The following is a 25,468-nucleotide window of genomic DNA, read 5'->3' on the forward strand; positions in this document are numbered from 1 at the left end:
GTTGAATCTGTGAATCTTGAGGCAATGTTACACCTGCCCCAAGTACACAGACAACCCTCAACTCCCCCCAAGAAATACAGATATATGTGAGAGATGCAACCATTTATCCAAACCGGAGGCTGAGCTCCCTCAACTCAGTACTGTCAAAACTAGTCAGGAGGAAAAGGTAATCACACACACCACAAACCCAGTCCCACATAGACCTATCACAACTGCAAACCAAAGACATAAACACAGAAAAACATTCCCGGAGGCTATAATTACAAACACACCACACCAAAAGAGGCCTCCAAAGCAGACACCTAAGCAACCACAACCTCCAAACATAGCACATGCAACACATAGTACACAAACCTGGTGCGCCAAACAGTCACAGGCCAGAAGGAGAAACAACATGCCTGATACAGTTGTAATAGGTGACTCCATAGTCAGACACACTGCTGTCCCGCTCACCAGACTGAACAAGGGAAAGGGTACAGTAAGCTGCCTGTAGGCTGCTACAATACACCACATAACACAAGTACGCAGGTCACCCCAAAGCAAGTAGAAATATGATGCAGGCATTGTCCATGCTGGCGTGAATGACCTGAGATGTACCTCCCCGGACTACATGAAAAGAGACATAGATGAGCTCTCCGATTATGTAGTCCAGGCCAGTATGACACTGACCGTTTGCAGCATCCTACCCTCACCAAGAATGATGCCACAGTACAAACACAGAATGATCAGCTTTAACAAGTGGCACAATTACTGGTGTCATTCCAAGGGGATCCAATGTCTGTCTGCTTGGGATGTCATGCTTGACAAGCCACGCTGCTGTTCCAGGGATGGCTTGCACCTGTTAACCCTGGGTGTCTGGATATTGGATAAGGCTTTTGCCACCTCCATAGAGCCTTTCGTAGGCAAGGCTGAAAAGACTAACCCACCACCCTAGAAAACATAAGTGGAAAGAAACATAAGGGTAATGCTGACCAATGCCAGATGTGTAAACCTCAATATGCATGCTCCCGAGGCCCTCCCCAGTATGGAGAACATCGATGTCCGTGCAGTGACAGAAACCTGCTGCAAGCCTCCTGACAGCACACCAGCACTACCAGGTTATACCTCATATCATGCGTTATGGCCACAAAACCTGGACCAAAACATAAAAAGAGGGGGAGTATCCATATTCAGCACAGACACCCATACGTCCAGGTAACTGACAATGCACAAAGCATCAGAGACCACCCATGTGCAACTAACTGTAGGCAAAACTGCTGTACAGTCTGTAGCATGCTACAAACCACACTCTCACACTCAGGAACCCCACCCAGCCATCCTGAAGACACTGGACAGTATAAATGTCCCACCAAATACCAAACAAGGTACTCACAAATTACCACATAGGTGGTAAACCATTATGTATAGAAGGAGTAATCAGGGACCTAGGGACACACGTGGACAGTAACCTGTTATGTGACACTCACATTGCCAATGTGGCTAGGAAGACTGTCTATATTGGACACCGTATCATGAAAGGATTCATATCTACGTCAACAGAGGTCATTGTGCCCCTATACTGTTCTCTTATCAGATCCATAATCTAGTACAATACCTAATTTGGGATGTACCTTACCTGACACCTGCAGCAGTTAGAAAGACCTCAAAGGTACCTCACCAAGAGGATAAAGGGTCTCAAATATATGTCATATGCTGCCTGGCTGTAGACACCCCAGCTGAATGCAGTCACATACTGCCTACACAGAGGCATTGTATGCCTGTTGTACAAGGCCATGTCCAACACAGGAGTAATGGACATGCTCCACCCCAGAAAACCCAAAGCCATCGGAGCTGTGAGAGTGAGAGATGTCAACCTCAACACATAATGAAATAGGATGTGCTGGAGGGACAGATACATAACCCAGAGGCTCTCTACACCCTGGAACAGAATCCCACTCCATGTTAGGCAGAGTCCCTCGCTGGCACTCTTCAACAGGAATCTTGCTAAGTGGATGGATGATTGTAGATGTACACTGGGGGTCTTCACTGTGTCACGTCCAGACAGAGTCACAGTAAAGTAAATCATAAATGGCCATAATATTCACATAGCAAGGGGTGGCAAAAGCCACACACACTCTGGCTAGGCTTATAAATGCCCTAGGGTGGATAGCCTAGTATGAACCTATGAACCTATGAAGATACAGATTGTACAGGACACTAAGGATAATCACAAGACTTTCTCAACTGATGGTAGGAACCTTGTTAGGAATTCACAGATATGCTCTGAATCACTCAAATATTACAAACAACATACCAAACACACACACATATTGCCAACATACAACCTGACAGGTGCAGTGCAAATCCCCCCCCTCCCCAGAATGCAAAATATCTATCCCAGCAGACTGCTGACCCCCTGACATTGCAGATGCTGAGGAAACAGCCAGCATCTACAAAGCAAAACACACAGCAGCAATGGTATGAGATGGTGTCCTGGGCTGAGTCCAACATGGACTCCAAGAAGAATGGAATGCCAAATCACACTACTGCTCAATGTCAGCCTTACCACAGGATATGTACCCAAAGAGCAGTGTACAACAACAGTGGTCCTTCTCAACAAAGGTGTTGCCTGAATGGATACTGCAAACTACCACCCCAAAATCCTGACAAGCTTGGTCTGCACAGCTATGGAAAGGATCAGCAAGTACAGCAGACATAAAGATATTGGGGACCTACTGACAGTGGACCCTACCCAATGTGGCTTTCTTAAGTGCAGATCCTGCCCCTTAAACATGTTTGACTCATTTGAAACAGTCATTAAGGTAATTGATGAGGGCAATGTGGTCCACACAGCATAGCTGGACCTTGCAAAGGCTTCCATACAATACCCCACATGTTCATTATAGATAGGCAAACCAGCTTAAATATAAACCCCTATGTCAATAGATGGGTTGCAAACCAGACCAAGGACAGAACTGACATGGTCAGACATGCTGCAGCCATGTCAGACTACAAACCAGATATAACTGGCATCCCACAAGGCTTGGTCCTGGGACCTCCCTTGTTTGGTATATATGTCCCATAGGTATAGGCCAACATGGAAGGACTGTGTCTGAACATGTTTGCAGAAGACTACAAACTGGCCACCATATCTGACCCTCCAGCTGACACAAGCATCCCACAAAAGGGCCACATAGAAACAGGCAACTGGTGCCATAGCCATGTCAGCAAGCTAATTGCAGAAAAGTGTATAGTCAACCCCTGTGGATATACAGTAAGTGCCCACCAATTACCACATAGGTGTTAACCCATTAAGTACTTAACATGTAATGAGAGACCTGGGGACACAAGTTGATAGATATCCTGCATTGGACAAACATGTGGCTGTAGTGGTAACAGAAACATACCATATACCCACCTAATCATGAAGGTTGTCAGATCTAGATAAGGGGAGGTCATTGTGGCTCTGCAGTCATCCTTCATCAGCGTTACAATTGACTACAATAGCCCCTGGGATGTACCTCAGCAGACACCTCCATCAACTGGAAAGTCCCCAAAAGTACCTCACCAGGAGTATCAAAGAGCTTGAACAGATGCCATGTGTTGCCTGATTAAACAAACTGCAGCTCCACACACTGCCATACTGCCCACCCAGAGGCAAGCTGTGCCTGATGTATAAAGCCATGTCCAAGCTGGAATCAATGAACATGCTGCACCTTGTACAATCTGAATGGCAGTGAGCTATGCACATGAGAGACCTGAACCCCAGCACTGACATACATAGGACAAGCTGTACTGAATGATCCATAACACAGAAGCCACCCCCACTCATGAGTAAACTCCCAATACGGGTTAGCCAGAGAGTCACTCATCGACTCTCCTCAAGCGGAATATTGATGAGTGGATGGGAGATGGTAGGTTTACCCTGGGTATCACTGTTATGTCACGGGTAGACGGAGGCACAGTATACTAACCATGACATATGTCATGGCAAACTCCACTTACAATGTGTGTCGAAGGACAAACACACTCTCTGACTAGCATTAGAAATGGCCTAGGGCACATCACTAGTGTTTGCCAATGTACACCTATGTTGTGGACTACACTACCAATGTTGGACAAGCCTGGTTTAAGTAGTTCATATCTGAACATAATGCAACATGGTCAGATGTGCACAACTGGCCCCTAACCAGGCTGTTGTGCTCACTATGAAAATGTAAAGCAGTGATAGGACTAAAGCCCAGGATACTGTCCACCACAGTGAAAGTACTGAACCAGTACGCTATACGGTACTACAGTGTTAGGTCAGTATGAAAGGATGTTGACGACTGTATGCAAAGTATCCCATGCAAACCCTGCAGGCACAGTATAATCCCTGTTGTGTTCAGACAAAAAGCAGTTGGACAGCAACTACACAACATGACACACAACACACAACCATAAATGTGAGATATTGTTAAAGTTCACACTCATCCACGAATGTGGTGGGCTGCAGAGTTCAACATATGGAAAGCTCACACTGGGCATGCTTGCACACTTTGATAAATGAGATATATGTCAGACAACATGCCATGGGAAGCCTGAACTGGGCATGCTCACACACTTAGGCCAAATCTCAGTTTAGCAGATGGCCACACATATCTGGTATTTGTACGTGTTATTCTAGGAAGCAACCACATTACAGCAATCTGCCCAGTACACACAGTTAAATGACTACAGAGACATACGTGATATAGTGGATCCCTCCCATATTCAAACATCTTCCACAGATACACAAGTTGTTCATAGAAACAGGGAATGCTATGGCAATAAAGACCTGCAAACAGTCTATCAGCAACAAATATTGTGCATCTGACAATTAAACATATGGGTGTAGAGGTCAACACTAGGCTGTTTGCCCTAGGGAATGACAGCTTAGCCAGAGTGTGCTTGGCATCTGCCTCCCCAGTACAGTAGGCTATTGTGCCACTGTAAAGTAGGTCACATAAGGCACCGTGTGAGGCTAGTGTGCTGTGCCTCTGTCAAGCAGGGACACAGTGGAGATCCCAGGGGTTGAATTTGCTAAGCCACATCCATGTTGTTGGTGTGTGCTGGAAGAGGGTTGCTGAGGACCTCTAACAGTAAGTGGGCGTCAATAACAGACTGAGGGGAGCCTTATCTGCATTGTCTGGACAATTTCACTGTCAACACTTTGTCGTGATGATTATGAGGGATTGAAGTGTCGTGCCAGTACTGTTCAGAGATGTCCTCCCTCTGTGGGCTACTGCTCTGCAATGTATTAGCTCACTCTGTCTGTTGGACAGCTCATATATGGCTGGTGTACACCTGACAGGTGTCCTGTTGTGGAGCAGTCATGGGTATATTTGGGATAGCATGATCAATGCAAACCTTCCACATGCTCATAGAATGCAATTGTCAAGGATTATGCAGAGTGGCCTGTATACTCCCCCAGCATGGGTCCTTTGAAGTCTTCCACCCCAGTCTTCACAAGTGTAAAGTCTGCTTTTGATAAATACACTTTGTTTGCTGTGACAACCTTGCCTGGGGGTGGGGATGGGATATGGATGTCCAGGGAAAGGTGGGTATGGTCAGATATCAACAATGGTGGTCTACCACTGGTGTGGAACAGTGAATACCCATGTTGCAGATGGTCAAGTGCAATATGCATTCCCCCTTGTGGCTGTGGTGAGTGGTTCTGCCATAGCACATGGACTCACAAATTGTAGTGGCTGTAGGGTAATGTTGTAGAGGCCTGAGTAGTTCCCACAAACAATATACCTGTACCTGACGTTAACAACTGGAATAGTGTATGTGAACACCTGCATATCTTGGCACTGTTCCCAGGGAAGCAAAGTGTGTGTCCTGGATGTGGGAGGGGTGGTCTGAACTGGTTGTGTTGTGTGTTACAGGTCCTGTGGTCATGAAGCATGGTATAGAACATAACCTGCCAGTGCGATGTGCATATCTGACCCTGAAGTAGGTGGCTGCAAATGCATATATATGCTATCCCCCACCTGTTAGGTAGTACTAGATGTACATACCTCTGTAGAAATAATGATGTCAGCACCCTATAAATACTGCAGGTGCAGAACAGCTGTCCAGTAATTCGGATAGTGCGCTCTGCTAATGTGTCCCTCTCAAATGTCATAATATAGTTAGAGAGGGTTTTGAATCCTGCAAATGCTCAGTGTGTGTGTGTGTGTGTGTGTGTGTGTGTGTGTGTGTGTGTGTGTGTGTGTGTGTGTGTGTGTGTGTGTGTGTGTGTGTGTGTGTGTGTGTGGGTGAGCGGCGTTGGTGTGTGTGCAAGTCTGTCTGAGGGAAATGTCCCTTTTGGCAACTGGGAAAACACACGACAGGATGCTCATTCCCCTTTCTAAACACTGATGATGTCAGCACCCTATAAGTAAAACAGGAGAAGGGAAACCTCCCAGTAATGTGAATAGCATGCTTTGCTAATGCATCCATCTTGTGTTCCAAAACATAGTTAGGTAGGGGTTTGAATCCTGCAAATGGCAAGTTTGGGTGAGGGGGGTTAGTGTGCATGCAATTCTGTGTGAAGGAAATGTCCCTTTTGGCAACTAGGAGAACACACAACAGGATGCACATTCCCCTTTCTAAACACTGATGATGTCAGCACCCTATAAGTACAGCAGGAGAAGAAAAACCTCTAAGTAATGTGAATAGCGTGCTCCGCTAATGCGTCTGTCTTGTATTCCATAACATAGTTAGATAGGGGTTTGAATCTTGCAAATAGCAAGTGTGTGTATTTGGAAGAGGGGGGGTTAGTGTGTGTGCAATTCTGCATGAGGGAAATGTCCCTTTTGGCAACTAGGAGAACACACGACAGGATGCACATTCCCCTTTCTAAACACTGATGATGTCAGCACCCTATAAGTACAGCAGGAGAAGGGAAACCACCAAGTAATGTGAATAGCGCGCTCCACTAATGCTTCAGTCTTGTGTTCCATAACATAGGTAGGAGGTTGAATCCTGTAAATGGCAAGTTATGTGTGAGGAGGGGTTAGTGTGTGTGCAATTCTGTGTGAGAGAAATGTCCCTTTTGGCAACTAGGAGAACAGACAACAGGATGCACATTCCCCTTTCTAAACACTGATGATGTCAGCACCCTATAAGTAGAGCAGGAGAAGGAAAACCTCCCAGTAATACGAATAGCGCACTCTGCAAATGCATCCATCTTGAGTGGCATACCATAGTTAAGTCGAAGTTTGAATCCTGCAAATAACAAGTGTGTGTGCAATTACATGTGTGAAAGAACTGACCCTTTTGCCAACCAGTACAACACACCAGCTGCTGCATATTCCAATCTCTACACAGAGATGATGGCAGCACCCTACAAGTACAGCAGAAGAGGGCAAATCTCCCAGTAATGCAAATAGCACGCTCTGCAACTGCATCTCTCACTACTATCATAGCACAGTTAGTTATGGCTTTGAATTCCACACATGCCACGTGTGTTTTTGTCACACAGAATGCCCATGTGTGTGGGTTGTTGTTCACAATAATGCATGAAATTGAGTAAACCAGTGATGGCAATGGACACAGATGATGTGTGTGTGCCAAATACACATATGTACCTGTGACCTTCAATAGTTCCCATGTCTGACGCCTGCCACATGTGAATACATGGTATTTGCACTGGATAACATTATGACTGTGGTCTTCTGTGCGGGTGCTGCATGTGGTATGTGTATATACAGTGTGAGATGTATATGGTATCATCCTAGCAGCGAGGGATACACATCTGGTCTGGGGCATATAGTTTACATGTTGATGAAAAGGTGCTGCATGTTTTCACCTGTTGTGGGAGTGGTAACAAGTTGTTCCATAGCAATGCAGTGACTACATGCTAGGAACCTTTCAGCTAGGGTGTTGTAGCTACAGTAATTCATCAGCATTCAGTAATACGTCAGCATTCCTGGTGAGGGTATGATGCCAACCAAGGTTAGGGTCATACCAGCCTGTGCCACATGCTCAGAGAGGCCTTCCATGTTCCCTATCATCTAGTCCAGGGAGGTACATAACAGGTCAGCCACAGTGGCATGGACAATGACTGAGTCATATGTGTCCATGCCTCTGACTGACCTGTATGCTTGTGTTATGTGGTGGACCAGAGTGCCCCACGGGCATATCACTGTGACCTTCACCTTGTCCAGCATGGTGAGTGGGACCTCACTGTACCGGACAATAAAGGTACCTAACACAACTGTAGCAGGTGTGTTGTCTAGCCGTACAGGCTGTGACTGTTTGGCACACAGGATTTGTGTGCTATGTGTTGCACATGCTGTGTTCTGGCTTAATGTATGCCTGTGTGCCAGCTGCAGAGGTGTCTGCTGCTCAGGCAGGATGCTATTCTGAGGCTCCACGAATGGCCCAGTGTGTTCACGTGTTTGGATTGCTGTCAGTGTAGGTCTACATCAGACTGGTATTGTAGTCATTGTAGTATTTCATGCCACCTGACAGGTTATGCCAGTACTAGCTTCAGAGTGCTTAGTCCCCAGTTTGTCTATGTGGTTGCATCTCATACATGTGTTGTACGTCCATGTGTAGGGGAGAGGGTTGACTGTGTACATGTGGCAGCTGTGACATTGCCACATGACCCACATATTCCACAACTGTACCATAGAGGTGACTGACAAGTGACCTTTGCACATGCTACCATAGTATTGTGATTGCCATGGTGATTACCAGCACATAGGGCCAATGGGGAACAAGGCACATAGGTTCATAGGTTCATAGGTTCATACTAGGCTATCTGCCCCAGGGCATTTATAAGCCTAGCCAGAATGTGTTTGGCTTTCGCCACCCATTTTAAATTTATTTTGCTATGCCCTTTTTTGAGGTTAGTATACTGTGCCTCTGTCTAACAGTGACACAGAAGTGATACCCGGGGTAAACCTACGATCTCCCATCCACTCATCAAGATTCCTCTTGAAGAGAGTCAATGAGGGACTCTGCATAACCTGGACTGGGATTTTATTCCAGAGTGAAGGGAGCCTCTGGGTTATGAATCTGTCCCTCCAGCATGTCCTATTTATTTCAGTGCTGAGATTCAAGTCTCTCGAGCGCGTAGCTCGATGGGATTTGGATATTCTTTTTTTTTTTAAAACAAGTTTATTGTTTTTAACATACAAGAAAATATCATAACAATTTTATACAAGTAATTAAAATAGATAAGGGATTTGGATATTCTGAGGTGCAGCATGTCCATTAATTCCATGTTGGACATGGCTTTATACATCATGCACAGATCGACTCTGAGCAGGCGGTATGCCACTGAGTAGAGCTGGAGTTTCTTTAACTGGGCAGCATATGGCATCTGTTTGAGCCCTTTGATCCTCTTGGTGAGGTACTTTTGGGGTCTTTCCAGTTGCTGCAGGTGTCTGGTAAGGTACATCCCAACAGGGGCATTGTACTCAATTATGGGCCTGATGAGGGATGAGTAAAGAGGCATGATGACCTCCCCTGATCTAGATGTGAATCCCTTCATGATGAGGTGGGCTATATAAAATGTTTTTCTAACCACTTTGGCCACGTGGTTGTCAAATGAGAGATTGCTATCAACTTGGGTCCCCAGGTCCTTAATTACTTCTTCTGTACTTAATGGATTACCACCTATGTGGTAATTTGTGGGCACTTTGTTTTTGCCAAAGGGGATGACTATACACTTTTTGCCATTAATCTTGAGGCCATGGCTCTGGCACCAGTTGTCTGTTTCTATGAGGCCCTTTTGGAGGATGCTTGTGTCATCTGGAGAGTCGATTATGGCGGCCAGTTTGCAGTCATCTGCGAACTTGGTCAGCCACAGTCCTTCCGTGTTGGCCTGTACCTCCGAGAAATATATACCGAACAAGAGAGGTCCCAGGACTGAGCCTTGTGGACACCACTTGTAACTGGTTTGGAGTCTGACATGGCTCCAGCAATTCTAACCATGTGGGTTTTGTCCTTGAGCCAGTTTGCAATCCATCTAGTGACATAGGGGTTTATATTTAAGCTGGTGAGCTTATCTATAATGCCCGAGTGGGGTATTGTATCGAAGGCTTTTGCGAGGTCCAGGTAGGCTGTGTGGACCACCTTCCCCTCATCAATGGCCTTGGTGACTGTTTCAAAGAAATCAACCAGGTTTAAGAGGCAGGATCTGCCCTTAACAAAGCCGAACTGGGTAGGATCCAGTGTCTGTAGTTCCCCAATGTCTTTATTTATGAGGTTTATAATGATCCTTTCCATAGCTTTGCAGACCAAGCTAGTCAGGCTTATGGAGCGATAGTTTCCAGGATCTGTTGAGGCACCACCTTTATGGAGAGGGACCACTGTTGCTGTACGCCACTCTTTGGGCACATATGCTGTAGTAAGGCTGAGATTGAACAGTAGTTTTATGTTTGGGTTTAGCTCTTCTTGGAGTTCATGTAGGACACAGCCCGGGACACTGTCTGGTCCCATTGATGCTGTGTTTTTTTTTTTGAGAGGGCGGCTCTTACCTTAGCATCTGAGATGTCAGGGGGGCAGCACTCTGCTGGGATAAATATTTGCCCTTTTAGTGTGGAGGGGGAGGAGAAGTTTGTGCTGAACCTGTCAGCTAGGATGTTGGCAATGTCTGTGGGTTCTGTATTTCTTTTGTCATTTTGGACTAATTCTGAGCATATCTGGGAATTACCACCCAGGTTCCTAACATAACTAAAGAAAGCCTTGTGATTATCCTTAGTGTCCTGTGCAATTTTCTCCCAAAGCTGACCTTAGACAATTTTATGAGTGCCCGTACTTTTTTGCTAATACTGATCAGTGATGCCTTCCCTTTTTGGGATTTTGCTCTATCATTTAGTAGCTTCCTCCTTCTATTGTATAGTTTGTTTATGGCTGGGGTCTACCAGACAGGACGTCAGCCTTTGGTGGATTGGATCTTGGTTTTATTTGGGATCGCATGATCCATGCATTCCTGAAGGTGTCCATAGAATGCGTTTATAGAGGATTCTGCGGTCTGGGCTGTATTTTCCACAGGCCAGGGGACTTTGAAGGATTCCACCTTGGATTTGAGGAGTGTGAATTTGCATTAGAGATGTTTTTCACTGTGGTTTTCTGGGCAGGTGGTGGGGTTGGGATGTGAATATCCAGTGAGATTAGTTTATGGTCTGATCTTACCAGTGAGGGATGCACTTCTGGTCTGGAGCATAGAGTCCCCATGTTGGTGATGATCAGGTCCAGTATGTTTTCCCCTCTTGTGGGAGTGGTAACAAATTGTTCCATAGCATTTGAGTTTATAAATTATAGGAACCTTTGGGCTAGGGTGTTGGAGCTAGAATAATGCTCCCAGTCTATGTTTGGGTAGTTGAAGTCACCCAATATAATGGTGTTTGGAGAGACCTTCATATTTTCCATGGTTCTCAGGAAGGCCAAGTGGGGTTCTTGGGTTTGGGAGGGTGGTCTGTAGCAGGCTATAAACTGGAAGGCAGTTTTACCCAGTGTAAGTTGCACATGGATAGTCTCTGATGCTTCGTGCTTTGCCACCAACCTGGAGGTGTGGGTATCATTGATGAGTATCGATACTCCCCCTCCTTTTCTGGTTTGGTCCAAGTTATGGGGCCGAAAAGCATGGTATGAGGTATATCCTGGTAGTGCTGGGGTGCTCTCGGTAGCCATGAACCAGGTATCTGTTACTGCACAGATATCGATGTTCTCCATGCTAAGGAGAGTTTCGAGTGTGTGCATCTTGAGGTTCAGACTTCTGACATTGAGTAGCATTACTCTTAGTATCTTATTCCTTGTGATACCTATGGAGGTGGGTTTGTCCTTTGAGCCTTGCCTAAAAAGGCACTATAGGGGTAGCAAGAGCCTTTGCCAATATCCAAAAGCCCAGGGGTGACAGGTGCAAGCCGTCCCTAGCGAAGCAGGTGGTTCAACAGAAGGTGAGTATGTGAGGGTGTAGTGCCTGTGATTAGTTAGCACTGGCATATATGACTGTTCACGTGGACAAATGCCAGATAAGTCGTATGCAATGTGTCACAGGCAAAGTACATGTGAACAGGACAAACAGAGACGCTCTGTCAAGTGAGACATGGACATACATATAGTAAGCTATGCAGATGTCACTAGGAGTCCACAGAAGCTCTGTAACTCTGCATTGCAGGTGGGATCAGTGTTCCAGGGTAACTGCAAGCAAACATGCATGCAAACAAAGCTACAGTAAGCAGGGCTGCATGTAGTCCATTGTACAACAAACAAGCTGTACCACTTCCAGTAGGTAACAGTGCAAATATGCAGGCACTATACACATGTACATGGAAATATACAGGTCAGATGGCTAGGGTCCAGTCTCAGCGCACACAAGTGTACACACCATGTACTGTCAGGATGTACAATAACTGGATGGAAACCCAGGTGCTCATACCTGCAGTAATACACATGTCAAATAACAGACACTGAGCCTTCACTCAGTGGTTCCATACTTAGTAGGATGTATGCTACCTGGCCTGCCACCACAGTATCCCTGACATGTATGGGGACTCTCCCTCCTGGGACAGTTAGTTTTGTGTGTTGGGGCTGTCTAGCATGGTATGAGATGTGAGCATGCAGTGCTAGGGTGCTCCTTTGTGTCCTGTACCAGTCGTGTAGTACTGCACACATATCAACATCCTCAAACATCCGCATTGCAGAGTCCAGTGTGGGCAACATGCCACTTGCAGTTTACATGTCCATCATTGCATATCAATACTTTCATTACCTTATCCCCTGTGCTACCTATGTATGTAGCCTTCTGTTGACATCCTTACCACCAGTATGCCAACATGTGCAGATGATACACTATGGTACTTATCATGGGTGTAGACAACAGTACATGACAATCATACCCTTACTGCATCAGGCATGCTGGGATATACCCACAATTATATCAGCACACAGTACTGTTAACAACATGATACTATTACTACACGTCTATGTAGTCACCCTGTGCATCAGCAACATGTTAACCTGTACCTGCACTGATGTTACAGATTGCAGGAGGTGGCACAGTTTTATCATATGCACAGGGTGTGAACTTGGTATGCCTGAGTCAGCCACCGATACCACCAATTGACATGTATGTGTATGTGTGTTGGTGAGGGACAGCAGTACAAGGTGGGGCAATGTTGATGCAGTGTGTGTGTGTATGTGGTAGCCCTAGGTTTGTCAATTCACATGTGTGTATGGATGCACACAGTTCCACCTCATGGCTGCATATACTGGTGTTTGTGGACAGCCACAGACTGTACCTGCCAGGTCATACAGATCAGTGTCTCTGGCCACGGACACGGTACCTGTGCCTTGCAGGGGTGCTACGGACCGTATCCGGTACCAACCCAGACTGGGTACTGTCATCAGAAGCAAGTGTTCGTTGACTGGACACAGATCCCTGTCACGCCTGGCCAGAGCCACGTGCACGTGGTCTCCTGGGGCAGTCTGATGACAGCACAGACCCAGCATTGCTGGGGCTGCTGCTGGCACTATGGGGGTGGCCGTGGCCCTGTTGTCATCCGTGACGACTGCCAGCTGCTGCTGTTGCTGGCATACGCCCATGTCGACGCCTCAACCGTCCACCATCGCCCTGGCTCATGTACATGTAGTTGTGGAACCGGTCTAATATGTCCACACAACGTCTGTCTCTGACATCAGTGAAATTACGGATGGTAGCCGCAATGTCACGCATACTGTCAGTCATGGCTGTGCGACATGCTGTCAGCTCCCTCAGACCCTGTCTGGTGTACCGTTCCGTACGTGACTGTGCCTGCATGACAGCCCGAAACATAGCTGAGGTTGTAAGACCTCTGTGGGCACATCTGACAGGTGCAGTACACCCATGGATGCTCCCACGGGAACCCCTGGACATCTGTCTGTGTGGTACCATCTCAGGGCCATGCACATGGCTGCTGTGTGGGGACACATGTGCCACAGATACCACATTACCCTGGTCAATGCCCACTGTATCCTGTTCATCACCTAGGGACATTGGTGACAAAGGGTGCATTGGCAGGATAACTGTGCACATTGATGGGGTTGACAGCTGTGTACTGTCAATTGGCTGACCAGTGACGAACCCTGGTATACCTTCCTGTGCCATTACACAGATGTCATCATTATCAGTACCCATGGCACCTGATTCGGGTTCCCTGCTGCATGACACCAGAGCAGCACCAGAACCTGTGGGAGGGAAACAGGAAACACAGTTTACAATGTCTACACAATATTACCAGTGATGCACACATCCATACATGCACAGGTCCACACATGCACAAATGCACACATGCACACATGCACAGGTGCACAGGTGCACACATGCACACATGCACACATGCACACAGTTGCACACAGTTGCACACTACTCAGTATGCAAGATATCAACACACAGACACAGACACACCTGCATGCATACACAGAGCACTACTCAGTGAGCCTAATATTACTATTACTATCAAGACTATTAAAGGTATTGTTAATACACACTCACCAGCATGGATAGGCTGCATTGCTGTTACACCGGAGGGACCTGCAGAAGTGAGGAAACTAATGTCAGTGGGCACAACTGTGCCATTGTTACTGAGTATGATACAGATCAGTAGTACAACAGTCGCCTTTCACAGGTCAGCTGCTGATATTGAGAATATCACACTTGCACATTAAATACTATGATGACAGCTACAAACCAAGGACACACCTCACACATGCATTAACTACCAGTGTACACAACAGTCAACTATACATATGGCATATTACCTGCACGCTCGTAGTCTTGCTGCTGCGTGGCTCCAGCCTCCATCATATTGCATGTCTGCTGCTGTTGTTGTTGTTGGCGGGCTGGAGCCACAACACTTATGAGTAGTCCCTCCAGTCTGGTGAGTGGGGGATGTGTAGCCACCCCACCACCTGTGGCAACCTGTTGCCTGTAGATATCCGATGCACGCTGATGGACATTTCTGATTAAATCACTGCAGTGATGTCGTACCTGCTCATATGTCCTATTATGCGTGCCTATGTCATTTACCCGACAGACCTGGTCTTGCCACAGTGCAGTCCTCTCCTGCTGATTCTGGCTGGTGCAGGAAAAGAGTATTGCATAATCCCGCACCAGGTTCTGGTGTATCTCCTCATCCTCAGCTGCAGAGTAAGCTGGATTATGCGGGTGAGCCATGGTCCTGAAAAACGAAATAACATGATATCAGCAAAATATGTCAGCAGAATTTGGCACACATACTACACATGCTACTCGACTGTTGTGATACAACATATCTCACATATATAGCATCTGTCTGTCTATTGGTGGATACACATGTAAATGGCCAGGTATCAGTGCTCAGCCAACAACTGTGCAACAGTACCTGGCACACTCCATATGACATACTACCAAACCCCAGCAGTCAGAACACTGATTCAGGTCCAAAGCACCTCCTCACTCTGGGGGTTTGTATTGAGGTACTGTATGGGGTACATCATGAACTACTGTGAGCTGACCACAAACCATTTGCCCTGGATATACATATCCCACCTCCACCACCAGCACAAACGACTATAGTGAATAACATTTCAAATGCAAACTTTACACTTTGTAACAGTGACATGGTATCCTTTCAGCCCACTGGGCCAGTGGAAGACACAACCCACAATGCTGACCCCTTCACAAATTATTTCTACGGACATCTCCAAGAATGCATGGATCATGCAATCCCATATAAGACCAAGACACTCTCCACAAAGGGACAGCATCCTGTCTGGTGGACCCCAGCCATAGACAGATTGTATAACAAAAGATGGAAGCTACTGCAAGACAGAGCATAATTCCATAAAGGGAAGGCATGTCTGATCAGCACTAGTAAGGAGCTATTTTCTCTCATACAAACATCCATGGGCAACTTTGAGAGGGAAATCAACAGGGACACTACAGATAACCACAAGGCCTTCTTCAGTTATGTTAGCAACCTGGTCAGAAACCCTCCACTATGCTCATAGTTAGTACACAACAACAAATAATTCACTGAACCCACAGATATTGGCAACATTGTGGCAGACAGGTTCAGTGCAGGTTTCCCCCCTCCCTCTCCCCCAAAATAAGACATACTTATCCCAGATGACTGTAACCTCCCTGTCATCACAGATGTCCAGGTGAGAGCCACCCTCAGGAAAGCAGAATACACAACATGAAAGGGACATGATGGTATCCCCGGTTGCATGCTACATGAACTCTAAGAGGAGCTAAACACACATATAGAAGTGCTATGTAACACTAGCCTGACTACAGGATATGAACATGTAAACTGGCGCACAGCAGCAGTGGTTCCACTCCACGAAAGAGGCACCTCTACATAACAATACAATTCAACACAATACAATACATTACAATACAAAACAATATAATATGCTATTTCCCCTGGGAATACAGCAGCATACTGTTCTGCTACCCTGACCATTGTGACACATGTGATGTGATGTATCTGCTGCTGTCAAACAGTTACACAGGGTGACTCATATGGTCTATTACCTATGTGACTAACATTCAGCAGGGGTATGTGTGACATGTACTCATGGGGAGTCTTGCTTCTTAATGCTGTGTGGTTTATTGCAGGGTATGTCTTATCTGTGGGTAGGAACCTGTACCTCCACCATGTGCTTTCTATTGCAGTGTCATGGACGACACACAGCAGTCATTTAGGTTGTGGATGGTGTGAGGTGTTACTATGGTTGTTGGACATCTGTCATGGGTGTGACTTAAGTATGTAAATCCAGGAGTGGTAACCTCTATGTGGGTAGTATGTGTGTACTCTGTGATGTTGTCAGTCACTGTGCATTGGTAATATGTTTGAGTGCATTGTCACAGTGTTGTACATGTCACTGTGTCCTTCTCCATATCTGTAGCTGTCATGTGAGGTACATACCGTGGCAGCCATTATGTGGTGTGGAGGGGTACACTGACCTACATGTCCATAGCTGACACACCATGTCTGCTGAAACATACCATGTGCAGGTATTCCAGGAATAGTGTGCCACTGTGAATATCATTGGGGGGACTATTGTACACATTTATGACCCTGTTCACCCCTGACACATGCAGTGGTGGGCAGCCAATCACATATCTGGTAGTTACTGGTGTAGGTGATTTGAAATGGGGTATGGTACTCCAGTTTGACACTGGTGTTCACTCCATGCCTTTGTCACCAGGCACCTGTTGCAATACATCTGTACACATGTGCCTCACTCAGAATATATATATACATCTCTTTCTCTCTCTCTCATATATATATATATATATATATATATATATATATATATGTATATAGATATATTTATATATATATATATATATATATATATATATATATACATATATTTGTATATATATATATATATATATATGTCTGTATACATATACACATATATATATTGATGTACATATATTGCTATAGATATGGAGAGGGGGGTGTGACAGAGAGGGGTGAGAGTGACAGAGGGGTGGGACAGGGGAGTGAGATCGCCATATACAGTCATACCTGTAGATAGTCAGATCTGTCTGTCTATGTATATGTAACTACATATATCTATATATGTATGTGTGTATTACATATATATGTTTGTACATATTCTATCTATCTACATCTGTCTATGTATTCCTACATTTTTCTCTATGTATGCATACATATATGCATATTATATATATATATATATATATATATATATATATATATATATATATATATACATACATACATACATATATTGACATACATACGTATCCATATGATAGATAGGTATATCAACATATTTGTTTACAAAACTGTATACACACACACTAACATACTGCTAAACATACATAACTGTGAAACCTACTTTGTACATTGCACTACAACCTACATTCAACCTACATTGATATGTGCACATTGATGCTCTCACAATCATATGTATGTACAGCCTTCACTGATAGTTGCTGTATGTCCCCTGCCCTTTGCACATCTTCATATACATATGGATACAGACCAATGACACATATGGAGGGTTCACAGTATGTAGACTTTTATAGTATTACTTTACATTACCTGTGTTTGTCCCAGCTGCTTGTGTTGCTGTCTGGTTTCATGTCATGCTGCTCCACTTGCCAGTTGTCAGCTTTCAAGTGGTTGTTGCTGACCGGTTTTGTGTATATTTATTTATTTTTTTTCTGTCTCTCCCTCTCTCTCTCTCTCTCTCTCTCTCTCTCTCTCTCTCTCTGTCTCTTTCTACCTCCACAGGGTGCAATGAAAGTATTGCATGTATGGACTGGGAGTACAGCATGCTTTTGTAGGTATCTGCATATGTCCATGTGATGGCCTCTGCACCAGTTGTTAGCCAGCATTTGCTAATTGCATGCAGCCAGTTGTGTACTGATTGCAGTTCTCACTGTGATTTCAGGACAGTGCTATAAAAAGGTATGTGAGATAGGCATAGCCCTTTCAGATTTTAAGGGCAGGGACCATGCTGGTATGCTGTGGACACTGTTCTGTGAGTGTAAAGGTTAGTATCTCTCTCATATTTCCGGCTGTGTTGTAGATTAACATTTCTTCATTCATTTCTCCAGTTTCCTGTACTAAGTGTGTATGTACACTGACACCTAACACTACTACTACTGTTAATGTGGGTGTGTGTGCTTTCCTGTGGGACATGTGGTAACTGGTGTATAGCAGTGGCTCTTGCACTTTGTTGCTATGTCTTCAATATTTGCCCTTTACATTCACTACTTGTATGCCTGCTAGGTGTCTTGACTGTAGTGTGTTGCTGTGGCTTTCTGGTCTGGCCATGGTGTGGGCCTTGACATCTATTAGGGTATTTGAGTATGCTGCTGAGCAGGCCCCAGAGACTCTCAGGTGCATCTTTTATCTGCCTCATGGAATGGTACATATCAGTGGGGTACACCCATTAAATTGTCTGGTATTCTGCAGTTGTGACTGTGGGATAGCATGAGCATATGTATTACTACACTATTTCTGCTGTGCAAGTGGTGCATACTTTCAGTACTTCATAGTTACCATTGCATGTGTTGTAACACCTTTCTGCCTACTGTTTGTACATTTCACAGGAAGTCGGTGTGGCATCACTGTAACTCAGTCACTGTTGCTATGTCTAGGCTCTTAACTATTCAAATATAGTGTTAGACCTCTCAAGTGTACAGATATTTGCAGGTTGTCCACATTTCTGCCTCATATTTTGGTCAATATCTCATGAACAGCTCTTTCTGGCAAATCACTCTGGGCTCAAGTCAGACTATAGTGACAAACATTTAAGTTTCAGACTTCATACCCTTCCAAACATCCAACAAAATGCAGAACCCTTTACTCTCTGAACTGTCTAAGTTTGTTGTAACATTATTTGGAATGTGTCCCTGTTTTTGGCCCTTTGCTCCACATATTTTATTACTTGGTCCAGATGTGTTCCTGTAAGAGGTTGTGGGGTATGGACAGTGGTTATCCTGCTGTGAGTATGTGTGTGGCTTGCAAGGTGCTACAGTGACATTATTACCTACTAGCTACCAACTAGCATGGCTGTTTCTGTTCGCACACTACTATTATAGAAATCCACTAGATTTGACAGTAAATATACATGACATGCTTTGTGTACTACACATCCTATATTCCCTTTACATTCATTCCTACTATTACATGATATATTTATTGTAGCACAATGTTCTTATATAACAGTTATGGCTTAGTGGAAAGTCATGCAGACTACTGTTTCTAAGGTCCTGGGTTCGGGACTGACAGAGGGATTTTATTTTGCTTTTGAGCAGACTACAGGACCTGTCATTCAGAGTGACTAAGGCACTTTTAAGCAGTTGTAACCGGGTTAGCGCTGGTTTACGCAGAGCTCCCGCATGCAGACTGGCGTTCAGCTCTCCATTTACCCGCCACAACCGCTTAAAGTGCTTACTCTTACCACCGCACTATTTTCTTTGAAAGAAATGAAAATGGGGAGACAGGAAAGTGGTGAAAAAGGGGTTAAAGAGGGTAAGACAGTAGGGAAACAAGCTTGGGTTTTGCAGGAGGGATGTAGGTAAGGCCCATAGCTGCCCATTTCTTCATCAGCAACAGCTGTGCATATGTTTGTAATTTGGTGTGACATTTGAAACCTTCCACCCGTGAGAGAGGTGGAAGGACAACAATAATACTTGTTGTACAGCCAATTGTAATTGACAGTTTCCATGTCCAGCAGACATGTGTGCGAAATGGGCAGCTATGTATGGGCGTAATTTTTGTGGGTACAGAGTGCCCTTTTTTCAGGTGAGAGTGGTATATCAGGTAAAGGAAGTCGGTATAGCTGGGGAGGTAGGTTGGGTAGGTCAACAGACAAGACAAACAAGACGCATACAGGGGCAGTGTATGACATGTGTGGGGGGGTTACACAATTGACGGGGATGGATGTTTGGATATCCAGAGCCCATGAGCCCACAGATGGCAACAGTGGAACTGATATCCCCACCCATGGGCAGTTGCCACTGTGCCTTCACTGCCCAGGGTGTGGCTGTGCTGGGGGCTGTGTAGGCTGGGTAGCAGGCATGCCCGTTAGTTGTGCCACCTGTACCTCAAGCTGGCGTAGGGGCCCAAGAACAGCTTCCTGGATCTCCCTACGCACCACAGTCCGGACACTACGGAGGGTGAGTGGTGGTTCTCCTCTGGCCACACTTGCAGAGGGGGGATGAGCCTCATCCCCTGCAGAGCTTCCACCTGCAGGTGGCACAGGGCCACCGGAGGAGGGTCCGGCCTCGGCACTACTGTCAGGTGCACTCGCCAGCTGAGGTGGGAGAGGTGGGTCTGCTGGAATCTGCCTTCCCTGTCGTCCTATGTTTTGCATTATGTCATGACAGTTTGGGTTAGTAACATACAATACCATTCACAATTAGTTGTAACAGCATGCATTAGTATTCCCATTAACCAAACAACCAGATATTCACACCATTGAACAGCGAGCATAACACATGCATAATTTGAACAGCAATACACAGTCCAACAACATGCAGGGTTGATTGATGGCAACAGGCCATCAGGTTTGGATGTATGAACAGGGCAGATGCATCAACGTACATGCAAATATGTATGACCCAACAGGACAAATGTCCAGGGGTGTTAATTGTGATGGAAAATACCAATTTCACGTGGAATGGATTATATGTGGTTATAGGGTAGGGTGCAGAAAATATAATTAACACCTTCAAATACCAATACATATGCTGTACATTTCTAATAGCTGCAGATATATACACACTACAGTTCTACCTACAGTTTCCTATGTGACAACTACTTCAAGTTGGTGATAGGAATGTTACTGCTACATCAATATACATTTTCATTTTTATTCATACACATTCATATCTGGCTCTGTTCAGCTACATCATCCTGCTACATTTGCTTTATATAGCTATAGACAACTGTGGATGTTTGCTATTTCAGACAATCATACTATCTGCATATTGCAGACTGAGAGCAACATATCCAGATTTTGGGATACACATTCCAGCTGCAGGAACATTTTGAACACATTTTGCAGTTTGGTTCTGCTTGTCACATTCATTTAATTTTGTACTGACTGCAGTATACTTTATTCAGGAGTTATTACTACTTTATTGGTGGATTCATAGCTCTTTCTCACACTCTCTCACTTGTTTTATTTTTACAATTCAGGATGGTACTTACTTCTAGGCTTTATTGACATGTTTTAACTGTAGTTATTACAATCCTTTACAACAGTCTCACTTCTGTCATGTTTCAGTATTTCAACAGGGATATGTTTCACACATGTGTTTTGTTCATCTTCTGCAGCTGTACTTTTCAGCCTGCTGCAGGTTGTATACTATTATATTACAGGTGGGACATCTTTATTTCAGACTTTATTTCAGACATTTACATTTTTCTGTTTGGATTACAGACTGCAACACACTTTTGTAATCAAGCAATACTTGCAAACACTCTTACACTGTTACTTGCACATTTTATTACTTAGTGACTACACCGCATTCTTTTGCTAACTGTCATACTTTTATATTTATTTACAGTTACAGGAGAGGGATTACTGACCTGCCTGGTGGCATTAATCAAGACCAGCCTATTGGCATAGGCTCTGCGGTTCACAGAACGGACACCTGCAGCTGTAATATAAATAAAGTAATATTGGAATACACATCTCCATAATATCAGCTAGGTTAATTTCTTACATACATAATTAGATGTAACTTACTCAGTAGTGGGGCGTTGGGCATTTGCCGGGCCTCCTGAATACAAAGGTTCAGTTGGTCCTGCTTGTGTCTCTTCAGGTCCGCATGGTGGTGATGGACCTTCTCACCAGTCCTTGGAATCCCTGTGACACTGGTAAGATCATGAGCCAACTGGTCCCACACCTCAGCCCTATATGCTCCCCACAGGACCTGGCCCTGCATGAGTTGGGCCTCATGATTGTGGACAAGGAGCCAAACCATATATTTGGACTCCTCAACGCCCCACCTCTGTGCTCGAAAGCAACTACCCTCACCTACTCCTGACATTCCGGCTGCAAGTTAGTTCTACAATCGGTTATGCTGTGTTTTCCTGCCTATGGGGCTTATATATGCCATTTTTCCCGCACTTATCTGTGATTGGCCATTTTGGAATTGTATCAGCTTCACAAAACCTGCTTTGTCATGCTCCTCTTTCTATTCATTCCTATATATTTGCTATTACTGCATTTCTAAGTACAGCTGTCATGGCTTAGTGGTTCAGTACCATGACTATGGTGCATGGTATCCTGGCCACTGCGTTTTATATTTTATGACTGTCTACACAGGCTAGGAGGTGTGTCTGTGTAAAGGCAGTTTTGTTACAGCTTGCTCAACGCCGTCGCTGGTTAGCTTGTTGGCGTGGTGCAGCAGCTCCACGCAAATGGGTTACTGGTTTACGCTTCATTTTGGCTGTCAGCATGCATATTACGCTCAGCTCAGCTAGGGGCACAGTTTCAGCGTGTTAAACCACTGCTCACCTACGGGCACTCATTTTGTACCTGTTAAACCACTGCTCACCTTCGGGCACTCATTTTACACCTGTTAAACCACTGCTCACCTATGGGCAGATGCACTCAACTTGTTAAACTGTAGCTCAGCTATAGGCACATCTGGCATTTTTTATTATTTTGTTATCTCACATTTCTTCAAAATAAATGGCCCATTCCATTACATTTTACATAAAATATAATTTTATATGTGTACATATATGTCAAGGACTTGTTTCATGCTTATTTCACTGAAATAAAAATTGATGTTGTGGGATCTCTAACCATGACTGCCTGCTCTTCAGCCAACGTCTCTACCGCTACGCTATTGCTTTTTGGCTTATTTTGCATAGTTAGTTCTTATATGCTTTTCCACTTACTGTTAACTGTGGCTAAGCTCCGGGCACACCTGCGCAAACGAGCGCACTCACGGGCAAACATCTTTACAATTTAAAAAAAATATAACATGTTCATTTATATATTTTATGTTCATAGTCTGTGGGAGCATGTGTTGTGTTGTGTTTGTTCACATTTCCATGGACTCTGTTGTGGGGGTTTACTTGCGGCACTTTTACTCTTCTGGGGGCGTGTCCGTTTGCAGGGCTCGGCCTATGGACACGCCCCCTACTGTCTTCCATGGACCATGTCAGCCTTGATTCAGCATGCCCTCATGCATATGCATGACATGCTGACATCACACGGTTTAACTGCAGCCTCCGTGTAAGCCTTGTAACTCTTACACGGAGGCTTCGTGAATCCTGCCCATTGTCTCTTTAAAGGTGGGTTAACTGAACCTTTCCACCTGAAATGCCGTATTCAGGTCCCAATGCCGGCAAGTCATGTTTATTACATAAAAGTCTTACATGTGGCATTTGCAATTGTTCGTGATAAGGTTTTCCACCTAAGCGGAGATCAGGAATGAATCTAAAATCAGGGCTTTTTCTCTATGTTTGCTACTTTTAATGATTTTTAATATTCTTGGATTATTTATTGATCAACTGATGCTCAAGGCTATGCAAAGTACCTGCCACTAAAACTACAAAGGTTCATGTCCTATTAGTAACCACTAATGATGGAGAAAAAAGCCCTTCCGTACATGCACGCCTTCCAAAAGCTTCAGTAGTACGTGCAGTTCCTCCATGCTCCCTACAGCCCTTTCCATAGGGTCTGCTCAACATAGACTACAATTTGGTTTGTCCCACTAGGAAAAGTCATTTGTGCATGCTTTCAATTCCAGAATGAAACTTATATTAAAGCGTTTTAAAAAGGTGTTATCAAAACCTTTTCCTGGGAAAAACAAAAGGGAAGAATATAGGAGACAAGAATTTAAAGTTTTTGATGTTTTTAAAAGGGATGTACAAAGGGCTATGTGATCATTTCTTACGTTAAATGCCTGCTCATCCACGGGGAGAACTTGTAATAGTGGGGATTTCCTAAAGGCCTCTAAGGATAATAGATATAAGGAATGTCCCATTCTGCAGGACTAGGCTTGACAACTAGAGCTCTACTAGCACTAGCCTTCGGATGTTCATTCTGAGTTCGCTACCAGTGTGTAGGCAAGTCAATAGCAAAACGCTTATTGTGTTCGCTTAAAAGATCAATTTGCTCTAAAACTCCCTCCCAATTGATTTCAACTATACATTCTTTGGATTTTTAATGTGTCTTTAAGAAACTTAATTCTTTACACAGGCTGGTGGACTAGGTATCTTAGATTAGTAAAATGTTGAAAAGCCTGAGAGCAGGAAAATGCGTACTGTGCAATCAAACTGTATATGGGAAAAGCTTTTATTCTTCTTGAATACCACTATGAATGTTCTTTGGACACTTGAGTTAACCCCATGACAGCTAGGTTCCCTCCAAAAGCTAAAGGTTATTAACGTTGATATTTTTGCCTGTCATTATCATCGGGTGTATTCAAAACAAGGGTGCCTTCCCAAAGTTGGCTGGGGACATCCGTATGACAGGCCTCAGCAGGGATTGTAATATGGTGGGCAGGTACACACTTGGGCTAGCTCTTACATTTGCATGCAGAGGAACAAAGGTTTGTATTCAAGCATATTTACACCAGATGGAATTGTGGAAATAAAGCTAAGGTTATTTTGCCAAGATAAGTAAACCTGCAAGCTACATTGGGAATATCATTCATGAACAACCATTAATGAAAGGTTTTTGTCTACCCATACATGATTTATAAGTTCCCAAGATCAGACCAGCAATTTATGAGCTTTTTGGCCTCAGTGAAGGTGCGTGGCCTGGACTAGGACGATTTTATAACCGACTGTAAAGTCTTAAATTTTGAATGGTCTCCACTGGAATAAAATGCTAGCCCAAGGTGGCTGGTCAAGGAAATTCGCCTCGGGTCACAGGCGTCTTAAGTATCTGAGGCACCATTTTCCTGTAATAACCCAATGAACATCATTTTCGTGGGCCAATGTTAGATAGGTGGTGGTACTTATAAGGGGAAATGTGTAGA

Source organism: Protopterus annectens, chromosome 3.part0, assembly GCF_019279795.1.
Source record: "Protopterus annectens isolate FY-2018-M chromosome 3.part0, PAN1.0, whole genome shotgun sequence".
In the NCBI taxonomy this organism is placed as follows: domain Eukaryota; kingdom Metazoa; phylum Chordata; order Ceratodontiformes; family Protopteridae; genus Protopterus; species Protopterus annectens.